The sequence below is a fragment of the Chaetodon trifascialis genome, chromosome 2, assembly GCF_039877785.1.
Source record: "Chaetodon trifascialis isolate fChaTrf1 chromosome 2, fChaTrf1.hap1, whole genome shotgun sequence".
Taxonomy (NCBI): domain Eukaryota; kingdom Metazoa; phylum Chordata; class Actinopteri; order Chaetodontiformes; family Chaetodontidae; genus Chaetodon; species Chaetodon trifascialis.
In genome coordinates this window covers 22,732,439-22,750,177 of record NC_092057.1, presented here as the reverse complement: position 1 = coordinate 22,750,177, position 17,739 = coordinate 22,732,439, and positions in this window count along the sequence as shown.

Below are 17,739 nucleotides of genomic sequence, written 5' to 3'. Positions count from 1 at the left end.
TAAAATTACAGACCAAAATGTTTGAGCTGTCTCCACGTCTAAACAGGCTCCATTCATTGCCCAGTACGTGCTCAAATTTTGAGCATTGTTTTGATTGGTTCTCTTTGTTTAATTAGCTCCGCCTCTCGCCTGCCACAAGAAGACCATGTGAAGGTGTGAGGCTGAATGCCTTTCAGTGCTGGAAATTCAATAATATCTTCCTTATGAAATCAGACTCAAAAGGAGCTGTGCAGCATAAAGCTTGTTTACCAGCAGTGAAAATTCTGTCAACATCCAAATGCTGACTGTCAAACCTGATGAAACGTCTACAGGTAAGTTAATGTAACCGCAGTCAGTCAGTATGAGACAAATTTTTGAAACTCAATAGAAAAGTCACCAAAAATTCATCAGACGTTGTTAGACATTGCATTACATTACTTCCCAACACTGCCCTTAATTAATCAAAATCAAGCCTGAGATTTATTTACAAGTCAAATATAACAAGTTCAAAATAACATCAGCGTAGGCTTACAGTAATCTCATATTCTACATCCACCACAGACACTGAAAATAAGTGCAGGAATATTTATAATATTAGATAACAGTCATCAGCTGGACACAGTTTCCTGTATAATAACAACCCCGTGAAGTCTCACATTGCTTTATCAGAGCAGGGAAAGTATACATTTGGAGTTTGTACATAATATCCAGTGACTCTCCATTGTGTCACATAAACACTTGACTCCTTCACTCCTTCCTTCTCCTTCTGTGATGCTCAGCAGGGCAGCGCGAGCTCCAAATATGGAACTAAAAATATTGGGGAGCGACCCAAAATTCTTAAAAGCTCGCTGTGTGATTTTATTTCTGTGCTGTTTATACTAATGTCTCGTTCAGTAGTGAGCGCAGGCTAATGTAGCGGCCTGCCTCGTCTTGATCCTGCTGAGGGAACAAGCAGAGTTTGGCTCCCGAACAACAGCTGACTCATGTTGTTTCATAACGGATTGTTCACTCTCCTCTTAGATGTTTCTCACTGTCCTCCATTTCTGCTCTCTGTGGAGATCGAGTGGAAGAGCCTGTTAAGCATCATCATAGCATGTTAAGGTAAAAAAACCACATTCAAACCTCCCTTTTGTGAGATTAAAATTTGATGCATTTTTCCATTAATTGCTTCACTTTCCATACTGATCATTATATGGGTAAACAAAACAATCCAATGTAAGCAGAAACCAACACACAGGCACACACTAATGCTTACCACAGATAACTCAGTGGCATCAACTACAAGATAAATCGTTTTTTAAGGCCCTGAGAGGTTGCAGACAGACACTAATGACCTTTTCATGATGAATCTTGTTTACTCCCTGAGCTATATTGGCAGACATGTTGATGGAGGGTAATTTACGACAAGCCTCAGGAGGTAGATGGTATAAAACAAGTCAATATAATCACATTTGAGGCAGAACCCTTTTTTAATTGTGTCAAAGGAAGAAGAAATCCAACTGTGTTCATGGACAAACAAAGCGGCTAGCAGGTCAATCAGTCTAATTTTCTGTCAGTGTCACCACTATCACACACACACACACACACACACACACACACACACACACGCGCGCGCGCGCACGCACACACACACACCACACACACACACACACACACACACACACACACACACACACACACACACGCACACACACACACACACACACACACACACACACACACACTCCTCTGCTTGTATCTCTGTGTGCTGCGTCTTTAGCTGCTGCCCTTCAAATCTCTCATGAGCTGTTTATAGACGGTCATGGAAGTCAGCCAGCAGACTCCACCCGCTTCATTTCTGACTGGATGACACCAGTCCGGTAATCCAGTGTCCTCTCCACCCACAGTACACGGAGATCAGTCAACACATCAACACCAAGGGATTTTTATATCATATCCTTGAGCTGGAAAGTATGACCTTCCCGTTTCTGGTCTGTCTATAGACAATGGTGTTGATGTATCCTAAATTTGCAAATGGAATTTCCCAAAAATTAACACAATGGCCGCTTCAGGACCTGTTGCACCTCCTGACCTGCGAAGATGGCCATGTAATGATTTATAAAACTGACCCGCCCAGGATAATTCCAGCAGGAACCCACAGAAAAAGAGAGAAAACATGATCTGAAATTGCAGATCTCATGTGCGTTGTTTAGAGACAGAACAGAGAGTGCAGCCAATATGTTGGACAAACCGCCAAAATGAATGTAATAAACTGACATCCATGAAACTTCCCGCTTTTCAGCTTCACACCCACTGGATCAACCTTCCTTGGAATTTCTGGATTTTCATCAACTCCTTTCACCTCCATGCTTCTTATCCTCTCTCCTTCCCAACCCCTGGTCTGTGATTCATGAGTTCAGGCATTTCAGAAGCCTGCGGAGGGCCGAGGTCTAGGGAAAAGTCATCAGTGTGGTTGAGAAACACACTGCAGTGCTGCTTTCTCAGGGGTGAAATATTCTAGTTGTGATTACAAAGGACTGAAAATTCCAAAAACAAAGACAGTAAAACTGTACATTCCACCCTTGTGGCACTTGCTGCACACTTTCATGTCAGTTTAACTCTTGACGTGTCTTGAGATGGGCTTTGAGATCTAAACCACTCTACGCTAAGCCCCTCTCTCCTGTCGTTACTTGTCAAGCTTACATTCACAGTTTAGATTTAAGTCGTGAAATAAACCAGAGCATTTTTTTTTAACAATTGGTACTTGATTTTAGACAGTGCAAGGCTTCTTTTTTATAGTAAACATCCGCTGTAGTGAACTAATTAAGCCAACGTTAACTTGCCAAAACAACCTGTTTCAAACTGTTTCATTTTACATTAGAATCCTGGTAAAGGGGTCTTGAATATGCACTTAATGATACATGATATTGTGCTAAAAGACTGGAAGACATACACTTTGCATCCTTATTGATGATCCATGTGAAAAATGTGGTAATAAAGAAATAGCAATGTTTCTGTTCTGCAATGTAATGGTAGACTATAAGTACAATAAGAAAAAATGTTAAGATCAGATATTATTTTGGTCTGACATAACATTGTTTGGCTCTCGGTCCTCGGTGGTTTAGCCTCATCGTATTTTCAATTAGTAGGATAACATCATTCTGGTGAGTAAACTTCCCCACACCGAAAAATAAGGGCTGGAAGAGGTGCTAACGTCCGCCTAAACTCATCCAGGACCAGCTTCTACACAGAGAGGAAATACTACAGAGGTGATAATGTGCTACTTGTAAAGGTGGCTTTTTAATGTAAACTGTAAGCCCCCAAACTAAAATATTAACTAGAGACCATCTTGCTATAGGATCACACCGGCCACGATGGCCGTAAATGTCAGAAGCCATAGTCATTACTACATTATTACGTAAGTACCTGTGAAGGTTCATTGCTGCATCTTGCACAGATATGACACTACTGCATTGATGAAAATAAAAATAGTTCATTAAACAGATGGAGAAATTCAAAGCTATCTGTCAGAAAGTCTTAGGTACAGTTTCTAAATTAAGATTACACAGCCTGATAGATTTTTGCACAGGAAAATGGACCCAAATGCTTAACTCAGACACAGTGACATGAGCAGTCTAAGAAAAAGTCAATGATTTCGCCAATACTTCAAAAAATGTGACAGATGAGTCTGAGAGATCCACACATGGACTGGGGCACACGACAGTGAGGCACCTGAGCACAAAAAGACAGGAGTCAGGAAGACGGACGAGGAAAAAGATAGCAAAGAATACTGAGGAGGGAGAGGGGAAACACAAGAGAGGAGAGGTGCACATCCCAACATGTTCAGGGACGGTTTGGCCAACGATCAGTTGTATAATGAGGATGAATTAGATATAGAAGCACACATCTGTTATGATCTTTAACTTCTCGCTCAGTTTCTAAGGTTGTCAACTCAGTCACAGTGTTACAATTACAGTACATCTGAGACACTCATCATATAAATATCTAATGGCTTTTCAAGGGCTGTTGCAACAGTGTGGATATTCAGTAAGTGTGGGCCAGAAACCAACTCCATTTCTTCATTTGTTCTAGCTGTGAAGTCCAACAGTGGGTTCATTCATCTCTCAATATTAGCTTCATTTAGATTCCAGATTTTTTAATAAAACCAGCCAGATACAAGACCAAACAGAAATAACCAACATTAGCTGGACGGGTCATTGCCTGCTCTAATAGCTGATTCCCAGGAAGGTCATCAGTTTGCCCTCCAAGGCGCTTTTTTTTTCCACACTTCATATTTCCAAAAGTGAATGCCGGAGCAAAAAATGGACCTGTGTTCAAAGGGGGAAAAAAAAACTTTAATGATGTACAGATGCATATTACACAGCTGTGTTCAAAAGCCTGTTGAATGTCAAAGTAAAGTTTGTTCACTTCCAGCTCTTGAGAATTATACTTTGGGTTTCTTTGGTATTTATTCCACAACTGCCCTGTCAGTAACTGTTAACATATTAAAACCATTTGTCGTTCACTTAAATTTGAAAAGAAACTACTGGAAATGTGTGGAACTGAGTGCAATTTGTATGAAAGATGTCACCACTCTGTTGTTGCATGTGGACCTCCTGTGCTGCACTGTACTCTGCCCAGCAGCATCAATCAGCCACAGTGAATGACTATCCACGCCAATGCATTGTTGATATAACAGGAACTCAGACTGGTTCGTTTCACCTGTGTAAAAATAATTGTGAGTCAGTGCTTGACCTACTTCAGACTGGCTTGAACATCACAGAGAAATGCAGACTCACAGCTGGCACACAGGAACTATTAAACATCTCACCACCAACAATCACCTCAGAACATATGTGTTTAATGCAATTACACTAATGATAACAACAAACCCACTGTTTTTTTGTTGTTGGAGCTCCAGGAATACCTTGATGCTTCAGGAGTAACCCGTATTCATCTTATTTACAAGGTTATTCAGGCACAGATTCAAAAATTCTGCTTCCTTCTCCTCCTTCATTCTGATTGGAGCTTCTGTGAGCATCCTGGGGGATTTCATAATGGTTACTATACCTAATTGTGATTAATAAACAGAATTTCTTGTCATATTTCTCATGAACTGTCCCCCTAAGGTTAAATGTAATAACCCTCTTTGCATGTGGACAGAGAGAGATTTGGGCTGCATCTTTTTTCTGGGACGTTTACTGTTGCAAATATTTTCCTTCCATTTGGTCTTCAGCATAAACACATTTCAGCAAGACCAGATTCATTAGTGCTAAGTGCTAATTCAATAGTAGAGATGATAACAGGGCCATTTATTTGCATATTCTGGCAGAAAGTTGGCACCTGTTAAGTCACTGGCTGTATCTGGTTTGGACTACAGTTGCACCCATCAGCACATCTGTGCTGCTGGCTCACATAGTCAGCAGTACAGATGTGCTCTCCTCCTTCATTCTCGTTCTTTTGGATTGCACTTTAAGTTTTCCATATTTTGTGAAGATGGACCTGATTGTATTTGTATATGTCCTTTGTACCACGTTTTGCATCTGTTCCCTCAGGAAGTGTTTGGTTTGCTTCTATTTCTAAATAAATCATTGGACTACACATCCACGATAATTGCAATATATATATATTTGTTAGGAGGAATAGGCATTTAGGACATCATGGGGCAAAATATGGTAACTTAATCACAAACTTCAACAACAGCATCACAATCTACCAGTCCAACTATATCCACATGGACATAAATTGAACTCATTTGTAAGGGGAAGACAGATAGGGTTTGGGAATAAAGTTTGTATTTTGGCTGGATTACAGTAATAATATGGATGGAACAAGAGAATGAGTAATGGGCCTGGTGCAGTGAATCCCAGAAGACCATTTAGAAAATAATTAGAGCTGAAGAAAGGTTCCAACCTCAAGGCAAAACAACCAGAGGAGGAAGGCGAGGTCATCTCAGACCAAGTTAAAATCCATTGCTGTGTTTTACTTTGAAATGCTGCCAAATGATACACAATACACAGAGCACAAGTAAGGACCATCATGGCCTCTGGTGGAGAGACGCTCACACAGACACGTTGATGTTCATCAGGGTGTGTCAATCAACAAAGGCCAAAGGTCATTTTGATTTTTGACATTTGAGACCTTTCTGACCGTGTTTGAACTTCTTTCTATTATAATATGTATTTATCACTGACACTTGCTCACAGTATGTGTGAAATGTGAAAAATCTCAAATTTTGCCCAGATCTTGTAGGAACACGTTAGTATTATTTGTTCCAGCTGTTTTGAAGTCTGGATGGCCTCTCTGCGCTTTCATCAACCTGAACCTGGACCTCTGTGTGTTTGAAGAAACAGCTGTCATCCACTCAACCACTGCATTCATCCTGACCTATGAGAAAAGGTATTTGGCTATTTTCAGATTGACATTTTTCTTTGTTTGTTGCTTATTGCAGCACTACCGTCAGCACTAAGCAACTAAGATTACCTAAACCAACTTCTTAACCACATAAAATGTGTCTACCCTTACATGGATATAGCATTGACTGGCTCAGGTTGTGGTGAGCAGCAGCCTGTGCCAAACGTGGTGTAGATTTAGTGTGTCCTGCAAGAGAGCCAAGATGACAGAATTTCACCTCGAGTGTTTGAGATGGATTAAGTGGAAATTACATAATAAAGTTCACAAAGTCAAATCACTTGACGTTGACCAAATTCCTTATTGCCAGTGGATCCACATGGTGTTCACAGCTGCTGAGTTTCTGTTGCAAAAGCAGGAGCAATCATCTTTTTATTCACAATGTATTCAGTACAATTACTGACCTTGAAAATGCAAATAGATTTATATTTTGGGAAATGCACTTTATTCACTTTCTTGTCAAGATTAGATGGGAAGATTGGCTACTCTCATGCCTGTATGGCAAATAAGAAGGTACCACCAGTAGTTAGCTTAGCTTAGCATAAAGACTGGACAGCTAGCTTGCCTCTGTCCAGAATCCACCTACCAGCATCTCTAAAGCTCACTAATAAACACATTATACCTCATTTATTTAATCCATACAAAAGACAGAGTTTAAAAACCATCAGAGTTGTGGCAGGACATGTTATGAGTTGGGCGGGTGCAGTGACTTTGTGCTGTCTTGACATTGCTGTGTGGTTTCCAGTCACTGAGATGCAGCACGATAATTAGTGAGCTTTAGAGGTGCTGGTAGGTGGATTTTGTTACCTTTATTTGGACAGAGCCAGGCTAGCTCTTCCCACTCTATATATAAGGTACCCAGCTGCTGCCTATAGCTTCAGATATGAGAGTAGTATGAAACTTCTCTAACTCTCGACAAAAAGTAAGTGAGTGTATTTTCCAAAATATCAAACTAATGCTTTATGAACTACAAGTTTGTAAAAGTTACTCATTTACAGAATCAGGAGAGACTCCTGTCTGGAATCACAAACCCTCATGCATATACTCACATGCACACACTGTCACACACTTCATTTCAAGTCCCTCCTTGTCTTCCAATCAAGCGCCTGCCCTTTACTGTAGGCATGGTAGTAATTTGGCAGAAGCTGCTTCAGGCCACCTCCACAGGCCTGGCTACACTTTGCCAAAGTGAACATTACACACTGCAGCAAAATTGCATCATTGTCTCCATCAGACGAAAGAATGGAACAAATGATCTTTGAGCCACGCCAAAAATCATTTAAAGAGTGTGTGGATGTATAGTGTGTGTCTGTGTGAATGAATGTATTGGCGTGAGTGCTTGATTACTATGTACGTGTGTGGATGTTAGAGAGCTTGTCAACAAGAAAACATGTTTACGTCCTTAAAATTAAGGAGCTTAACTGATTCTTGGCCATTTTATGTTTCCTAAAGAACAAAGGACTATAAAAAGGGATTAGGTGAAAACAGTGAGATGTATGTTGGCATTTAGAGTCAGCGGTTTTATGACTTGATCTACTTACAGGTTAAATATTAGTCTTATGTCTCATCACTCCTAATTCCCTGCATGACACAATGTTCCTGCTGTAAAACCTTTAATAGAAACATCTAAACCACTTTGTTTATCATCAGCTAAAGTGTCTTCTATTGGCTCATAAAAGCCGTTTCTCATACTGATCTTGTTTTTTTATATCCATTCATTAATAAATCAACAACAATAACATTAACATTTAATCACATTGTACCTCATGTGATGAAGATGTACAGTAATTCTAAAGGCATATCATTAGAGGTAAATATAGAGCTCATTAATAATTGAAAATGTTTCAAAGATACAATCAAGTTGGATTTCAGATGGTGTATCTAGTCAGTTGTACACAGAATAAAGGGAACATGGAGCACTAACCAGTCCAGTAAGTGAGGGTGGTGTGATGTTGCTACAAACATCAATGAAGGTAAGAAAGTGAACTGGAAAATGTTCGACAGTGAACCCGAGATGCCATCATGTCAGTCTGAGCTCGGATTGTAGATGTGCTGTGGTACGAGGCTCAGTGATGAGCCTTTGATCCTTTCATGAAGCCTCAACAGGTCCCTGAAATAAGGGCAGCACACTGACTGATGCTGTTCCTGTCACTCAGCTTCCCTGCCCTGTCGCAGCTGTCTGTGCTTCATCATCAATGAGAGACTGAAACAAAGTCAGTTTTGTGATGTTGTGTCTTGCGTTCACGCTCCAGATGATTGAGATTAACTGTACCGCCACTGCCGTGAATCTGATCTGTGTACAGTGTGTACTCGCTGTGATCTCCTCCTGAGTCAGGTGGATATGTCTTTATTTGGGGTTTTACCCAGGCTGAATTATTGAAAAGGCTAAATGGGCATCTGCCCCGGGGGCCCACAACATGAGGGGCCCTGATAGTTCAAAGTTCACTGCAGGTCAAGTGGTTTGTGGTCATTTTATGATCTGAAAATTTGTTTGGGGATCAGTTGTAAGTCGTTATTTCAGTTTCCATCTTGCATATTCATAAATTAACTTGTCTTAAACCAAATTACCGCACAGCAGATGTGGAGCCAGGTAGTACTCCCTACAACTACCATATGCTGTTATAAGCTGTCTATTAATGCTATAATAAATTATTTAACACATTTATTGTTATACAGACATTTTTTGTGTTTATCTAAACAACATAAATATGTATGTATACATACATACATATTTATATGTATTAATTAAGCATGTGTATGTACTAAAAACTAAAAAGATCAACATTTTTTCATGAGACTCCACAAGTTATTATGGTTGAAAAATACATAAATAAACATTTACATTACTTACTAATAACTGTTATAGTGTGTAATTAATAAGTTATGAATTGATTATTATTATATTATTATTCTGGTTGATTAAACTCAAATGATCAAATTATATATTTAGAGTTCAAATACATACTATTTTGTTATCTATTTGTATATGTTGTGTACTATATATTGACATATATACATGCATACACTGTCATGTATATAAAATAGCCTCCCATGAACCATTCAGTGTTTATTCCAGCACTCTTTGCACTGTTGTATTCTTTTTGAGAATGTACATAAACAGTCTGACTTGCATACAGACATGCTCACCTTTGTTCAGCTTTGTTGTCCTTCTTCTTAGCTGTACGAATTTTTCTGTGTAAATACATTGAAACCAGTGTCACATTCCTTGTACGTATACACATACTGATTCTGATTTATTAGAGTTATAATTAATAGTTTATTAGTAGTTTGGAGCGTCTCTGACAAATTCCCTAGTCGAAAAACATCAATGTGTGAGTAGACTAGAGAAGGTCAGACTGGAGGTAAACACAGCATGATTACTGTCAGCGGTATCATGAGTGAGCTAGCATGTCACTGGCTGTGTCACCACAGTACAGAGTGTACCTTGAGGAGAACTGTGCTCAGCGAGTTCAGTGTCGTGAACACAGCAGAGGTTTTGAGGTCAGGAATGCGAGTTATCTGTCCATCGGCCTACACTGTCTCCTGTGGCGTCACACAGCTGCACTGTGCTGCCTGCAGTAAATCTGCCATACAGTGCTGCACACTGATCCCTGCATAACCGTTCAGGCTGAAGACAAATGCACGGAGTCCAGCTTCTTTCCTAATCAGGCAAACCCCACTGGGCCATTTATCATCAAATATGAAGATTTTTTTTTAAAGATTTTCGTTTTTAGTTTGAGTGCAGTACTCAAGAACATTTCAGTCTGTGATGAGAACTGCTGCACCAACGCTTGAGTCCGGATGAATCGCAATGATTTCAGCCCTCAAGACGCAGCATACTGCCATGTCATTTCATCATGGCTGTGAGAGCGGTTATGAAATGGAAATGAAATGGAGGGAGGAAGCTGGAGCGGAGAGATGGATGGCTTCAAAATCCCAACCAACCCATACTGTATAACTGCTCCTATCGTGGGAGATGCTGTTGATCGTCTTGAGCAGAGCAGGAGTAAGAAGTAACACTGACATATCTGTGACCTTTGCTCCCTCAGATTGTAAGGTTAATGACTACCTGATCAATAACAATCTGCCTGTTTCCAAATTGGTCACCTATATCCATGTCATGAAAATCAGTTTAAAATGTGCTACAGAGGTTTATTGAAGGGCATACACTCTTAAATGCTTGCTTAAATGGCAATGGCATGGTTGCTCATATAAACCTCTGTTTGTTGCATGTATAATCAGAGAGAATTTCCATCTCTGAAGCAGACAACATCATAACACACAAGGAATGACAACTGGATTTATATTTAGAAACGAGGGAAAATGAAAAAATGTGTGGTGAGAATGGAAACAGAATTGCTCTGAATTAAATGAGGGTGATTGAAAATGATTTCTTCATCAGTCTGGTCACGTATTTTTTGGTTTTGACAGATGAAACACATGAAGGGGGAAAGTATGAATTGCCTTGTAGCCAGAGAAGGGAGACAACCTGATAACATTTGTGCGCTAGTTAATGCCATCGAGCCGCTGATTACGAAGCTGATGAGTTACATGTTTCTCATTTGCTTCAGCGGCACGAGTAAGAAACAGAAAAAAAAGAAGAAGAAAACAGTCACTAATGGCCTTTGTTTCATTTACTGGCAATGCTCACCACATATGGTCTGTGGGTCAGCTGATGCTTTCATTGTTTTGTGCTATTCAGTTTGTCTTCATTAGATGTGCGTTTTGTTCTGTCAGACTGCTGATTAGTGTGTGTTTATAGAGCTTCTCTGAGCCCTCTGTTCATAAATAACATAAACACCTCTGTGATCAATAACAAGCTTCATTGTGCAAACTGCTCAAAAAAAAAAACAATCTGCAATTTAAAGGAATGGGGCAACAGGGAGTGAGATGAGAAGATCAGCACCACTCTCATGACTGTATGTTAGATATGCACCTAAAGCAGCTGGTTAGCTTAGCTTGGCATAAAGGCTGAAAATGGAAAAGAGCGAGTTGGAACCTAACAAGCTCACTAATTAACTCACTATATCTTCTTTGTGTCATCCATGCAAAAAACAGTGTGTAAAAATGACAAGACACAGTTTTAAGGTGGACTATCCGTTGGCTCTGTGCAGCTGCCAGGCAACCAGCTGAGACTCAAAGAAGTTTCACTTTTTTGTATGTATTCAACAAACGAGACAAAAATGTCTTAATGGCGCTTAATCCAGCTGTTTCCCCCCGTTTCCAGTCTTTACACTAAGATAAAACAACAGCTTGGAAGCCGTTGCTTCATATTTACTGCACAGACATTAAATATGCATCAGCTGTCTCACGTATCTCTACACAAGAAAGCCAATTAGTGTATTTCCCAAAAATGTCATAATTTAACGTTTTAAGACAGTTAAATGACACAAATCAGAGAAATATACATTACTCTCATGATCCAGAAAAGAGCAGTTTGATTTAATCCAAACCCAATTAAATTTACAGCTCTCTCTTCATTTTGCAGCCATATAACAGCACTCAGTAAATAATGCCATTGCAAATAGTATTAAATGGATTTTAAGCCTGAAATTGGCTTAGAATGAACAGATCAACACATTGTTTCTGGGGGCATTTGGAGGAGTGGTTGGTAATTCCATGTGAAAGGTTAATGTATGTGTGTGACTGACTGCATATGTGATGGAGTACGTGCCTGTGCCTCTGTGTGTGTGTGTGTGTGTGTGTGTGTGTGTGTGTGTGTGTGTGTGTGTGTGCACTGTGGTGCACCTCCCCTCACTAACCTCTCTGCTGATTTGATGAGCAGGTTGTGGTTTTTAAATCTTGCTCTGCTGCAGACCCACTTTAATTACTACTTCCCCTCCTTCATTCACAGTGACAGGAGCTCTCATTCATCACCGCACAGAGGCGAGCCCGTCAGTTTTATTATCGCAGACATCAGCAAAGCAGCGACGCACACGACCCACGTGGGATGACGGTGGGCGCTGTCATGCATCAAACCGTTCACTGCTGCTCATTTCTCTGCTAAACTGGCTAAATCGATTTGTCTTTACTCTTCTTTGCTTTAAAGGTCCTGCGATGGGAATGGGAAAGTCACATTTGTCAAGTAGAACGAAAAAAAGCCCATTCAGAATTTATTTTTCATTTCCATTCATGCATTCAATGTCAAGGAAAATCACCATCCAATTAAAACCATACCGCAAGCCAAGCACATCAGCCAGCACATCTGGAGACAACCAGAGTCTTCTTATAGATTTATTCAGATAATGACTAAACATGGGCTCAGTTTGGCCAAAGCGCTGCAGGGAGAATTTGATCTCATGTGGACCATTAAACACTGATATGGAAGACTGTCATTTGTTTTCACTGTGACAAAAAAGATTTATGAGAAAAAAAGCCACAGCAATGTGATGGTTCCAAAGACAACAGGGAGGAAGTCTTGAGCATTTCACTTCTCAGAACTACATTTGGTTGAGAAAGTGGAGATCGTGTGCCGGATGTGTCCTGACACCTGCAGGCGTGAATGCAGCTGCTGAATTACATCATGACATTGGATTGAAGGTTAAGCTGTAAAAGGACATTAACGTCTTTCCAGTCAGCATTCTGCCACTGATCTTGGAGAATATACTGCAAGACCATTTACCAAAATTACAATCCAGAGAGCTCAGACTGTTCTATGCACGTTTGATTTTTGCACTCAAGTTATGAAATCAATGTCTCCTAATCAGAAGACTAGTGGCAGAAAGATTTGGTTTAATTTACTACACATGGAGCTGTTGCGGGAATAAGCGCTGGACGTTTTTGAAGATGGTTTGTGACAGAAAATGAATAAATGATATAGAAAATGAGAGTTGAAAGCAAGCCAAGCAGGAGAGACACTGCCTGTGCTAAAACAGCATGCAGCATCACTGTAATGTTTCTTTGAGCTTTATCACTCTGTGCATTTCATGGACTGCTCCTCTCCCTCCAACTTCCAAAATCCCAACAATTAAATCCTGATGCAGATGATGCGTTTTCACAAAACAGGCTCATTGTGCTGGCTAGTATCCAGCTCCAGTGACATACTGCTCCATTTCAGGCAGCCGTTAATCAGTGCCATCCACTCTGGAGGCAGATAATGCTGATGCCTGGTGTTTTGTCAGTGTCTTTGCTGTCCTGTTTTATTCTACCGGCCAAACCATTTATGTGGTGAAAGAAACAAAGATAAAGAAGGGAATTCATAAGCTTGCATTTTGGCCCAAGAGCGTTTCATACCAAACAACACAACACGCATTTACATATTTCACTGTACACACTAGTGTCAGATCTTTGACCTGCCACTGTCATTGTTTTGAAAGTCTTCAAGGACATACAACATGCTGATAGATTTATAAGGGATGACAGATGTCATCCACGAAGGAATGTCATTTGACCTCACACGCCTCATTTGACGGCTGTTTCATTGATTTGTTGTGAGGAATGTGTCCGACATTTGCACATTGACATTGGTGCAATGTGAACTTTATAACCATTCCCCATTTACCTTTTGTAACAATATCGGATCACAGCTATAAACCCAGAGATGTAAATAACCTAACAATGATGCACTGCAGTCTCTATTTTCTGCTTCTTATGCTGCAGCGATCGATAGAAAGAGATATCTGGAAGCCAAAGTGGTATTGGTCTCTTGTTTATACTACTGATACAGTGCCAGAGGAGAGAGGACACCACTGACATACTGCATGAAACCATCAGAGGATGACCAAAGTCAGTGAGCTTCGTCCTCCAGGGACCATGAATGTCCAGTAGTGAAAAGAAGTACATTTACTCAGGTTCTGTTCTCAAGTACAAATGTGAGATACTTCTGTTTTCATGTCACCTTATATTCCACTGCATTAATCTGACAATGTTTTTATACAAAACATATAAAGATTTTAGAAAATGTGATGTTTTGTTATAAATTGACTGACATATGTACTATTGTTTTAAACAAGCATTGTGAATGTGTCACTTTGGATGACAGTGGCTCGAGAGAATAATCAGCAGATTAATCTATAATTAAAATAACGCTTAGCAGCAGTTTAAAAATGTAAAATCCTGCTTGCATGCATAATGCACGAGTAATAATAATCTAATGATTTCATACATAATATATATAACTTGTATATAATATATGCTGGTAAACTCTTGAGAAACTTGGCTTCTTCAGAGTCTCCAGAGTCTTTGTGCGTTCTCGTCTCGTAGGTTCTGATGAATCATGGCTGCACCTGGATTGTGGATCATGGTTGTTCCTGCCACCGTGGCTCGACATCCAATGCAGCTGCCATTATTATTAGTCATGTTTGTGTTATTATTGGCTTTATATTGTCATTATGCACATATACTATCATATATGAATATACCATCAGCATTTTATCATCATATAGTAGTTCATTGTTAGCCTCATGTCTATTATTATAGCTGGCATTATTATTCTCACTGCTGTGCACCTCTCTCTCTCTCTCTCTCTCTCTCTCTCTCTCTCTCTCTCTCTCTCTCTCTCTCTCTCTCTCTCTCTCTCTCCACCCCTCCACCCCTTTAACCAACCAGTCGAGGCAGCTGGCCGCCCACCCACAGTCTCGTCCTGCGCTGCCTGTTAAAATGAAGTTTTTCCTGGCTGCTGTCACCGAGTGCTTCCTCGTGGGGGAATTGTTGGGCCTCTGCACATTACAGAGTCCTGACCTGCTCTATAAGGAGAGCGTCCTGAGACAACTTCTGCTGAGATTTGGTGCTATATGAACAAAACTGAACTGAATTGAATTCATTTCTCAGGAAGACCACAATTGACTTAGCCCTAGATAATTTCTCACAATTAAGTGTAATTGTTTGGAGAGAAGAGCAACAAATTAAGGCCAAACAGAAGCAGCTGTTCTAGAGCTGGAAGAGAAAATACTTGGGCTCAATAAGCTGGAAATAAAACACCTTCTCAATACATCTTAAGCTCAGTACATCCATTTGAAACTTCATAGCGTTCAGTTTCTTTCCCATCTGTGAGTATTCATAGATTATTCAGATTTTGTATTTCTCTTGGCACAGTGAGCGCCCCCTCCCATCTTTGCAAAGTTTCAGACATACAGTAGGCAAAACAGTAACCAAATATTAGAAATGGCCTCTGGGCTCCAGCCAAACAGTCAGACAGCAGTTCTTAAACAATTTGCACTACAAGGAGTGTCTGTTTCATCAGACAAAAGTAGTTGAACTTGTTTCCGTCTTTGACAGCTGGTTTGCTTCCTCGTCTGAATATTCCCATGCAAACATTCCACTGCTTCATTTCTGGTCGGTAGTTTCTGGGACGCCCAGACAGATAGCGTGTGGCTTTCCACTCATAATATCCAGCATCTCTTTAAAATGTCAATGAGGAATGCACGAGCACATGACCCCCTTGGTGACTGCTGCCATACTGAATGCATTTACATGATATCACACTATTTAATTGAAAGTAGCACTTTGTGAAAACTACTGTCATTGGCCTGAGTCTCCATGCTGTAACACAACAAAACATTTTTCAAATATTTGAGAGCGCAGTTATTGGCAAACCAAACTCCTGTCAGCTTCAAGAGAAACACTCAATCTCTCTGACATACGGGCATGTGCGCTGCAGAAAGTTCTGGCAAATGGGCGACGCAATGGACCGTTGAACAGTTGTGGTGGGAGAGTTTGGAGTCATGAAGCCAAGATGGAATACTTGTGTGCACATGCAACAATAAAACTCGAACTTCAAGAAGAGATAGGGATCGTACTGGAAAATTTTTCCAATCTGTAGAGCTCCTCCATCTCAGTCTGCTCCAAAGATCATCAGGTATGCAACCAGGGTTTTTTCTCTCTCTTTGTGGTCAGTGGAAGAGGAAAGGGTGTAGAGGGAGCCTCAAACCCATAAACCCCAGACTTAGTATTGGAAAAGCCAATGGGTTGCAGAGGCCAAATGGCACCATTTGTAAGAGCAATTGATGAGGAAAATGGGGGCAACAGGGTCTCCTTTCAGAGCTGGAGGAAAAACACACATGGCAGCCAAGCGCTTGATTGTTACACTTAGAGTCTAAATGGGCACCAGGAAAGGCAAATCAGACATAAATTACTGGCTGTTGAGTCCAAGATCAGCACACACCGGAACATGCCTATTCTGATGTACTAATAAGATATATGAAGCTAATTTAATGGAGAGCCATCTCATTCAGCATTGACTTCTCAAGCTGCCATGTCTATTCTTTCTGAATTCCTTCAGTGGGCTTGGAAATAAACAATGGTCTGGTCGGAGCTGAATGTGTAGAAATTCACAGTCAGCTGCCTCCACTTTTGAGTGTTGCTGTGTCTTTTTACTGTAATATGTCCATAGAAAAGTACAGCAACATGAATATGCGAACAGGTTCCCCTCAATAATTGTTTCTAGGGATGGCAATGGTCAGTCTATTGGTCTGTCGGGCCACTTTGCTCTTGTCTAAAATATCTCAATAATTAGATTGCTTTGATATGTAGTACAGACATTCATGGTCCCCAGAGGCTGAATCATAGTGACCTTGATGATCCCCTCACTTTTCCTCTAATACCATCATTTTTTTTCACTGTATTTTTGGGAACTTCATTCCTTTATCAGACAGCAAAATGAGGGAAGAAACAAGGGATGAAAGTCTCCAACAGTTGATCGCACAGCTGCACAGACATTTGTGGTCCCCTGAGGATGAATCCTAATGACTGTAGTGATGAGACTGACATATTTGAGTCAAATGTTTTGACAGCAGCAAGAAGGTTGCTGGTTCGATCCCCGGGTGGGGCCTTTCTGTGTGAAGTTTGCATCCCCGGGTACTCCGGCTTCCTCCCACAGACCAAGGCGGTATAGAAAATGGATGGATGGATGTTTTGACAGCTGTTGGATGGATTGCTGTGAAATTTGGTTCTAATATGCATGTTCCTCAAATTGCATTGCTGTGCTGCTCAGCGAAACTTCCATTGCTAATATGACAACAATGGTGAACATGATACCTACAAAAGCATGTCTGGAGACGCTTGGTTAGGTTGGAAGTTCAAACCAGATGTGTTTTTATTCAGTGTTTGGTGAATTCCTGCTCCCTGTCTGCTGTAAAATGCCTTTGTGTGTTTCAGCCCTTAAACCTCTCTCTCAGCAGACAGGCTGTCACCTTATAAATGAACCATGCTCCCCTGTCACACAGGCACACCTTACGGTCTGTCTTCAAAAGACAGTTCACAGACTTATTACACTGCCAACCAGTAGAGCCTTTCCTCCAGGTGTCTGTCTTTCAGACAAAAAAAAAAAATAAATCAAACCAATTTATGTGTCAGGGCTCACTCCGTCCTCTGTGCCATGAACCAGCAGCCAGTTTACACTTTACACTGTTTCCAAACCACAACTTGTACAAG